The sequence below is a fragment of the Mytilus edulis genome, chromosome 10, assembly GCF_963676685.1.
Source record: "Mytilus edulis chromosome 10, xbMytEdul2.2, whole genome shotgun sequence".
Taxonomy (NCBI): domain Eukaryota; kingdom Metazoa; phylum Mollusca; class Bivalvia; order Mytilida; family Mytilidae; genus Mytilus; species Mytilus edulis.
The window spans coordinates 49221946-49232540 of record NC_092353.1 but is presented as its reverse complement, the minus strand read 5'-3'; the positions used below and the strand labels follow the sequence as shown (position 1 = coordinate 49232540).

Below are 10595 nucleotides of genomic sequence, written 5' to 3'. Positions count from 1 at the left end.
CAAAACATGCATCTGACGAACAAAATTAGTACCCTTACTTTTTTGTGGGTTGATATCAATGCTGCTTGACGTTTCTTCCCCAAATGTACTATCACTATCTACTCTATTATAGACACTTTTCATAACAAGAATATCAAAGAAGCTAAATCCTTCCATTTCACATTCAGATATATTGATGATGTTCTTTTCATTATCAATCCAAACTTTTATGATTGGCTTCCATAAATATATCCTCCAGAACTAGAAACTTTAGAAACAACAGTTACGGCTTCCTCTGCCTCATTTTGAGACTATGAATCAATTTGACATATGCAGTCATGTCAGTATCAGAATCTATGACAAACAAGACGATTTCAATTTTGAAATTATCAATTTGCCAAATCTTAGATGTAATATACCAACTTCACCTGCATATGGGATATGCATTTCCCAACTGATTAGGTATCCAAGAGCTTGCAGCTATTACTCTATTACTTTGAAAACGTTAATGACCAGGAAGTTAATGAATCAGGGGAATGTCAAAGAATGTCTCGTCCTTATAAAAAAATGTTCAACGGGATATATCAAGACCTTTTTGATAAATATTCCGTATCAACAAATAATACACAATGGTCTTGAAAAAAATAGATTCTAGGTTATGACGTTGTTTATCATCTTGAGTCTAACATGTTATAGTATTCTTTTATTTGTCTTTGTAATTATCAATTTTACCATTTGGTGTATTTTGGTATAATCCATTTGATGGAGCTCGGTACTAATACACCCCTTCATTGTGCTTTGTTTATATAAAATTGAGAAAGGAAATGGGGAATGTGTCAAAGCGACAACAACCCGACCATATATGCCTTTTTGTTTTTCTTTGTTATCATATTTGTTTGTTTTTATAGAGATTAAAATTATAACACAATGTTGACTGCTGTACCCCAATATTTGACATTTTTACCTATTATGTCTGTTTGTTTTGTTCACATATCGTTGTCAATATAATGGAATTATTTTTTTGCGACTGTCATAAAAGTGAGAGGTTAAGCTAGCTATAAAACCAGGTTTAATCTTCCATTTTCTTCATAAGAGAATGCCTGTAACAAGTAAGGAAAATTACAGTTGTTATCCATTTGTTTGATGTGTTTAAGCTTTTGATTTTGCCATTTGATTAGCCACTTTCCGTTTTGAGTTTTTCTCGGAGTTCGGCATTTTTGTTATTTTACTTTTCACAGTCTCAGCAATTCTGTGATGGTAGGAAATATCATTAATACCGATGTTTTTTTAGGTAAAATAAATGTTTCTTAATTATGGTTGATCTTTGATAGTCACTTAGATTATGATAATGACTGAGGGTACACGATTGGTAATCTTCTCAATTTTCCTTTTTTATTCATAATAAGAAACGAGAGGGGAAAGGTACTGAAGGGATTTTCAAACTCGTAAGTCGAAAATAAACTAACAACTCCATGGCTAAAATGAAAAATAGACAAAACAAACAAACAATAGTACACAAAACAAACCATAGAAAACAAAATGTTGGGCAACACGAATTCTAACAAAAACAGGATGTAATATCATGTGCTTTGGAACGGTAAGCAGATCATTTACCACATAATTTTCTCATGTTAGTACAAACCCGATTAAAGAAGATATTTATGCTGCAAGACCTAAGCTCTCAAAAGTAAGATGTATTTGCCATTTTAATTGTTGAACAACACACACAAAGGGTATCAGTAACAATAAATTATTAATTCATTTTCATTTTAGAAAAGAAAAAACACATAATATGCCATTTGTAATATTTCATATAAACTACAATACTAAAACGTATAAGCAAAATAAAACACAAAGCATTATGAAAAAAGGAAAATGGTAGATGTGGCGCTACTATGAAATTGACACAAAAAGACTAGTAATTACATGTATATTTTAATATGATTCATTATACTAATTAGTTCATACATTTTGGGAATTGACCTAACAAGTAATAAATAGTTAAGTAAACGTTAAAATTCAATAATAATCATAAATTTTCTAATTGTTTTGAATTTTCTATTTTGGGATGTATATTCATTCAAATACATTGTAACGAATTTCAACCCTTTTAATGGTTAACTCCTATAGAATTTCTTCAACATTCTTATTATTATTCTTAACTGCTTTTATATAAAAAAAAAAACATTATCTGAAAGAAATATATCAATAATACATGCAATTATAAATGATAAAACATGGCATACACACAGACTAAACTAAGCATCATTGGCCTATTTATTAAAACAGTCACAAAATATATTAGCTCAATTACGTCACAGTAAAGAGCACGTCATATGAGTTGATGTAACACAAATATACATTTCAAAAACAAAACAAAAAATAAAAATCGCGCGTTAAATTCATATATTTTTTGAACTAGGCCGGGTATAAAAAAATACCTCATCCCGCACAAGTTCCATATGAACAAAAACAGTGCTCCTCGATCGGTAAAATGAAGCTTTTACTAGCAAGAAAAAACACCAAAATAGTTGATATACGAATTAATGTATATTTATAGTTCAATGACTCTCGTCTTTGGTTTTCAATTCAGTTCATTCAATATAACTAATTGAAAAACTGAAGCTATGAAAGTCTGAAGTTCTATTAAATGTATTGCTACGTATGACGATACTTGATACTTTTATTGAATATTTCCACTTTTAAATATTACAAATGTAAACATTCAAATCAATTTAGGATGACATTGTAACGTTGTTTTAGAAAGTGAAACATATTGAATAAACATATCTTTTCAATATTTTCCAGAACAAAAAGAAATCTTTGAAATACAATAGTCGCAGATAAGATAAATCCTTGTTAAATCCTAGCGAGCACTGCACTTGGCTGAATAAAATCCGGTACTCTCCGTCGGGCTATTGTTATGTTTCCGCGTTGTCTATCCTCTACAAATTGAATGATAGTTATTATGGTCTCCATTTCATCTTTTTTCTTCTTTGCTCGCTTACTCTGTGCTCGTTTACACGAACTTATGTGAGCTTTTAATCCTGAACCATATTGAAATGTTTTCTGGCATTTTGGATAGCCTGGACATTGCCACTTGACTGGCATGGCGTATCACAACTTGACAGACTGAAAACACAGAACACAAAACATATGTTATAATGGACTTATGAATACTTCTTGTTAATACCTATGCAAAAGAACCAAACAACTAGAGAAAAGGAAAGGGGGGCTTCAAATATTTTTTTAATATTGTTTATTGCTTCCTCATACTTTTACAAGCCTATAGCCATTGTAAAATTAATTGTGGACAAAAATCACTCTTTCAAAATTTTCATTTGGGAGCCTCCATGGGGGAAATCCCCAGCAAATAGTGATAGTTGGTAGGTATGCTTTCTCCTTTCCGAAGTATAATCTTGCTCGCTTCAATAAAGACCTGTGTTCAGAGGTAGCTACGAATATTAAAACAACGTTGTGCACATAATTTCAGATTTTAGTCGATTTTGGTGATCAGTAAGTTGGATGTCAAAATACATTTAAAAGTAGTCCATGTTATACCAATCCTTTGTTTCTTGCAAATCAGAACGAAATTATCTCGTTTGTTCTTTAATATACATTGAGCCAAAACTAGTTCCAATCAAGACAAAAACTCTATTTCCAATTATATATATTTTCGTCGAGTTTTTCTGGAAAGGTGCACATTACATCAAATAACAATTTGCGATGTCTGACAAGATTATTGATGAAAGATTACATTCACAATCATCAATCATGTTTCATAGAATATGGACACACCAATTTGACTAAAAAGTAATCATAGATTATCAGACGGCGTATTTGATTTGGTCTTTCAAAGTATGGTTGCATGATTATGTCAAAGTATTTTAGATTATCAGACGGCGTATTTGATTTGGTCTCTCAAAGTAAGGTTCACTGCAGGGGCGGATCCAGCCATTTTGAAAAGGGGGGTTCCCAACCCAGGACAAAAAGGGGGGGGGGTTTCAACTATATGTCCCCATTCAAATGCATTGATCGTCCGAAAAAAAGGGGGTCCAACCCCCGGAACCCTTCCCCAAGATCCGCCAATGGGTTGCATGATTATATATTTTCATATTTTCACCTTGATAAAAAGACGCACAGAGGTCAAAATGAATGCTTTAAAGAGCTGATGTCAATGTCATACAGATATATATATAAGGATGTATCGTTATCGACACTGTACAGTTACTGCTAACAAAATAATCACAAAAAAACAGCATTTTTTTTTCAGAATATCGTTGGACGTAGGCAAAATAATTGTGTAGTCAAAATATTCCTTTATGAGGATGGATTTCCCTGTGAAAGAAGACGGAGCATATAATACTTTTATCGTACTTTATGAAAATTCCGTTATACAAATTTGCAGGAATCGTATGCTTTACAACTTTATAGCATTTGTCAATAGGGTAATACTCAAAAACAAATTTTTGGATTCCCGAGAATTTAATTTCTGTATTTGATATAAAAAAGATGTGGTATGATTGCCAATGAGACAACTGTCCACAAGAGACCAAAATGACACAGACATTTTACAACTATAGGTCACCGTACGGACTTCAACAATGAGCAAAGCCCATACCGCATAGTCAGCTATAAAAGGCCCCGATATGACAATGTAAAACAATTCAAACGAGAAAACTAACGGACTAATTTGTATAAAAAAATGAACGAAAAACAAATATGTAACAAATAAACAAACGACAACCACTGAATTACAGGCTCCTGACTTGTGACAGGCACATACATAAATAATGTGGTGGGGTTAAACATGTTAGCGGGATCCCAACCCTCTCTCTAACCTGGGACAGTGGTATAACAGTACAACATAAGAACGGACTATAAAAATCAGTTGAAAAAGGCTTAACTCATCAGATAGACAAAAATACAAGTGGATGTGGCCGGGTACTTATACATCCCGACAACAAAAAGAAAACTAGGAACAGATCTGATCTAGAACTCGCAGTTATCTGACAGCTAGTTCAAAGCCATATACAACTAATAAAAAAAAAACATGCATCTAAGACTAAACTGATGTTCTTATTGATATTTAGTAAAGCAGTCCTCATATTGAGATTTGACGAAGGCCGTAATTGTTTAATGCAATCATTATTCGTACGCACGGGATCCGTATAATTTATTTTGTTTACTACCATTTGGTCATTGTCACTTTTAGTGGACTATCGATTCATGAGGGTACCAACTGTCCAGAAGTCAATACTTTGAAATAAGCTGGTGATATTTAAATCAAATATTTTAGCTGACAAATTCCAGTTAATGAAATTTATTTTTATTGCTAATCAAAAGCAAAAGGCAGTATTATTCTTTCAAAAATTTTACTGATATTTTTTTTATATAATAAATGCATAATACTGATATACAAGTATATATCAGCTACGTACAAGGTGTAAATAAACAAAGACATCTTTTCTGGTTAAAGTTTCATTTATTGTTTTCTTTCTGTGGTAGATTATTTTCTTGTTAATTTAAATGCTATGATTATACATATTATCATACGAAAAAATAAACAATTTCTTTGCTGTGATTAAACTTCTCATATGTAGTAAATAAATAAACATCTATATGAAATAAATAAATAAACACTCATATGAAATAAATAAATAAACACTCATATGAAATAAATAAATAAACAATTCCTTACCTTAAATTTAAACCATTTGTAAATAGAAGAAAACAAGTTAACTTGATACCGGGGCGACGTGGCTGATTTTTAAGACGAAAGTCTTTTGTTTAAGAGATTAATTAATCGTTTTAATCTTTAAAAGTAAAATACAACAATCCTTCGTAGTTGAAGTATGTGTTTAAATGGTCAGAAATAGAACTATATAACTATATATGAATGAAAAGGGAAATCGATGGCAAGAAAATTTATTAAATATTTATGAAGTGCAAATACAAAATATCAAGTGTATGTCCTTATACTTGGTAAAACTAATATAGATTAATTTTGGGTAGAACAAATTTCATAATAATCAATAGAAAGTAACAAAAGATCCTAAATTCAAAATTTAAAATTTAAAATGAGAGATAAAAATTTCGTTTTTTAATGCAACTTGGTTTAAGTTTTAATATAATATTTCTTTTCTAATAACATTCGTCTCTTAATGTTTTGGGGGTAAATTTGTAATTTAAAAAGTTGGTTATGTTATATTTCTCTGAAATTACATTTCTTTAGGAGTGGCTTCACTCGTACTGTTCGGAATGTTGTTGTTTTCATGTGGTTAGTGGGGGATAGCTTTATGACTTGGTTCTTTTGGGATTTTTTTTCTATTATTAAAAGGGGTGTCTAGAGTGGCTTTTACATGATTATAACTCTTTGATTTTTTTGTTCCATTCTCTGGTGCTGTTTTGTTGTTTGTTTGATGACTATATTATGTCAAAAACAATTGCATGTGTTTGATTGTTTTTCTAAAAAGGCTGCATGGGGAAACGTGTTTTAATACGTTATTTGTACATTGAGCATATATATAAGGGTAACACTAAGGTATATAAAAAAGATGAACAAAAGACGTAAACCGACTTCTTTGATTCAGTAGTGGTTAAGTGCTAAACGTGCATTGGCTAATGTTTCAATTATATACAGGACGACGACAATAAATTAGCAAGGAAGGTTCTGAAAAATGATTTTTTTCCGAAACGTAGAGAAAGAAATGTTTACTGTCGCTAGAAATATAAGTTGGGTAGAAGTAGAAATGACGAGCAATAAACTACAAAATGGCTCCTCAAAGATTGCTTACAATAGATATTTTACTTGCAGAGAGCATGGCACTTTAACAACACGAATTTGGTTGTTGATACATCATGCTAGTAAAACAGCGCCAACTTGAGCATGCAGAAGTCTTATTTCTGGTCGGGAAGGGATTTTTTTTCTATAGTCCAGTTCGTCAACTTCTTTTATTTTTCCTGTTCTTTATTATTTTTTCTAAATTGAATGTTGCACCGATGTTTTTCTAAAGTTGATTGCCAAGTTGTCATTGCATGGTGCTTTTGAAAACCTTATATAAAAAAAAAACATGTTTAATCAAGACTTCACCTTCATACCAAAATCTCAAGTATGCTCTACCGACAAATTTTTTCAACATCAAATACTCGAATGTTAACAAAGTCAATCTTTTGTACACTGCCAACTATTTATGATTTTGACCTATATTAAATAGCTTTGATCAATTTTTAATTGATTTGAAGTGTTAAACATTAAAATAATCGAAACTCATTATTCACGTCAAATTAATAAATTAACAGACATAAAGTGTATACGTGTTTAACAATACCGCCGCTTTATTTCAGTGTTAAAACGCAGATTGGGTCAATGATTTGGTTCTTTTGGGATATTTTCTATTATTAATAGGGGTGTCTGGAGTGGCTTTTACTTGATTATGAATCTTATAAGCAGAGTGGTACGTCTCACATTTTATTCTCAATAAACCTGCTGCTCCATACAATTTCAATATAAAAATCAGGATTTTCTACTTTAAATTTGAAAGTTTAATTCTCGACATGCATTGCTTCATTCATAATATTTGGAATCTCGAGGCTGGCACATTTGATTTTTTTGTTCCATTCTCTGGTGCTTTTTTTGTTGTTTGTTTGGTAACTATATCATGTCAAAAACAATTCCATGTGTTTGATTATTTTTCCAGAAAGATCAAAGGCTGCATGGGGAAACGTGTTTTAATACGTTATTTGTACATTGGGCATATATATAAGGGTAACATATAAAGGTATACAGAAAAAATGAACCTTTTGATTCAGTAAAGTGTTTGAATGTTTAAACGTACAGTGGCTAATATATCATGTATATACAGGACGATGACAATTAAACAATTATAAATTAGTTAGACAGGTCCTGAAAAGATATTTCTACCGAAAAGAAGAGAAGATATGCTGACTGTCGCTAGAAATATAAGTTGGGTAGTAGTAGAAATGCCGAGTAACTAGCCATAAAATGACTCCTCAAAGATTTCTTACAATAGATATTTTACTTGCAGAGAGCATGGCACTTTACAACACGAATTTGGTTGTTGATACATCATGCTTAGTAAAACAGTGCCAGCTTGAGCATGCAGAAGTTTTATTTCCGGTCGGGTATGGATCTTTTTTTTTTCTATAGTCCAGTTCGTCAACTTCTTTTATTTTTCCTGTTCTTTATTAATTTTTCTAAATTGAATGTTGCACTGATGTTTTTCTAAAGTTGATTGCCAAGTTGTCAATGTGTGTACATATATAAGGCCGTTAGTTTTTTTTCGTTTGAATTGTTTTACATTGTCATTTCGGGGCCTTTTATAGCTGACTATGCGGTATAGGCTTTGCTCATTGTTGAAGGCCGTACGGCGACCTATAGTTGCTAATTTCTGTGTTATTTTGGTCTGTTGTGGAGAATTGTCTCATTGACAATCATACCACATCTTCTTTTTTTATATTGGTGCTTTTGAAAACCTTATATAAAAAAAAACACACATGTTTATGCAAGACTTCTCCTTCATACCCAAAACACAAGTGTGCTCTACCGACAAATTTTTTCAACATCAAATATCCGAATGTTAACAAAGCCAATAAGTACACTGCCAAATATTTATGATTTTGACATATATTAAATAGCTTTGATCAATTTTTAATTGATTTGAAGTGTTAAACATTAAAATAATCGAAATTCATTATTCACGTCAAATTAATAAATTAACAGACATAAAGTGTATACGCGTTTAACAATACCGCCGCTTTATTTCAGTGTTAAAACGCAGGTTGGGTCAATTTTGAATAGTGATTATGTTAAATTGTGAGCTGTGTTTGGTACTATTGTATGGTCTTTCGGCAAAAATCATGCATAAATGTTGTCCACCCCGGGAGTTGACTTATCAAACAGTAATACAACATAATAGATAAAGTAGTGTGTCTGTATATATTTGGGATGTACAAATACATAGACACGCCCGGTTTCAATTGTGATGTTAAATCCAATGCCTCGTGTAAGGTAATCGAACGTGAAACACCACTACACATAAATGGACTGTTTCTTCGGAAAATATATCTGACCCCAACTAGCAATAAAATAAAAATGAGAATTGCAATAGGGAATGTGTCAAAGAGACAGCCGAAGGCCACCAATGGGTCTTCAACACAGCGAGAAAATCCCGCATACCGAGGCGTGCTTCAGCTGGCCCCTAAACAAAAATGTGCACTTACATGTGTACTAACAAGCCAACATTCATCGCATTCATCGGCCAACTGCAAAACATACCTATTGGATTCATTGTTAGTTATTATATTTCTGGTCTTTGTCTATGTTATTTTTTTCAAATCAAACACGAAAAAAATAACTAAAGAAGGCAGTAGTGATACGATTTCATATAACGTAGGGCATCGGTGGCCGAGTGGTCTAAGTAGTAACTACTGTAATTACTAGCCAGTCAACACTGAGGTTGTGAGTTCGAACCCCGCTTGTGCGGGTGCAGTCGACTCCAATCTTAATTGACTAGGATTGTCAGTTTTCCTATCGCAGGTCTGTGGTTTTCTCCAGGCACTCCTGCTTCCTCCACCTACAAAAGTGGTGCTTAAAAGTAGCGTTAATACACAAAAAAATAAGTATAGATTATAACATTCCCTTTTCCATATTGGCCCTGGTATCATCCCGAGACTCCCATATCGGCCTCGAGGCTTTAGCCGAGGGCCGATATGGGTCGAGGGATGATACCAGGGCCAATATGGAAAAGACATGTTATAATCTTTTTATCACATATTTAATTTCTGCAGAAAAGAGAAAAAAGGTCAATTATAACAATTTAATGAAAGATAAAAGGTAAAATTTTAAACATTTGATCACAAACGTGTCGTTAATTAAGGACGCAGTGACGTCACGTCATTTAGAATCAGGGCACAATATCAATATGCTCTTTTTTGCCCCGGGCAATTTTGAGGTTATTGCATATGCAAAACCAGACGTATTCGTAACAAATATGTGATAAAATTATATAACGTAGATGCACTTTTTTGGTTCAAACGATTATGTATTGCTTACCAGTTACAGAACCGTTTCCTGTTGCAACGACATGCATCAACTCCCTTCTTGGTATATGGAATGTTTCGTTCTTCTTGTTATACTGATTTTCTGAAGATGATACTCAGTTTTCATATTTGGAACCAGGGAAAGATCACTATTAAACATTATGTGATCATTCCGCCAGTGCCAAGAACAAAAACGTTTAATGCTATACCTGAGAACACCTACAAAAAGTGCAATCCGAAATTATGATCGAAACACAATAGTTCTAGAACTAGTAAAAGTATGATATAAAAAGGAAATATTGTATTACACTCACACTACATACAATACTAGTGTGTTTTGTATTACACTACATACAATACTAGTGTGTTTTGTATGTATGTTATGTTTTGTTTAGAAGGGTTTATTTTTGGTTTATGTATTTATTCTGTTGTTGCAAAATCTGATTGGATGTTTGTATACGTGGTGCCACATATGGAGCAGGATCTGCTTACCCTTTTGAAGCACCTGAGGTCACCCCCAGTTTTTGGTGCGATTCGTGTTGCTTAGTCTTTTG

General features: G+C 32.5%; 1 long non-coding RNA gene across 1 annotated transcript; it reads right to left on the bottom strand.

Moving 5' to 3' along the window:
• Positions 1-1894: 1894 nt before the first annotated feature.
• LOC139492469 (uncharacterized) lies at positions 1895-5827 on the bottom strand. The gene is made up of 2 exons (XR_011656852.1): positions 5681-5827; positions 1895-3111 (listed from the first exon to the last, which is right to left on the bottom strand). It is a non-coding gene; the product is annotated as an uncharacterized lncRNA (long non-coding RNA).
• Positions 5828-10595: the final 4768 nt, after the last annotated feature.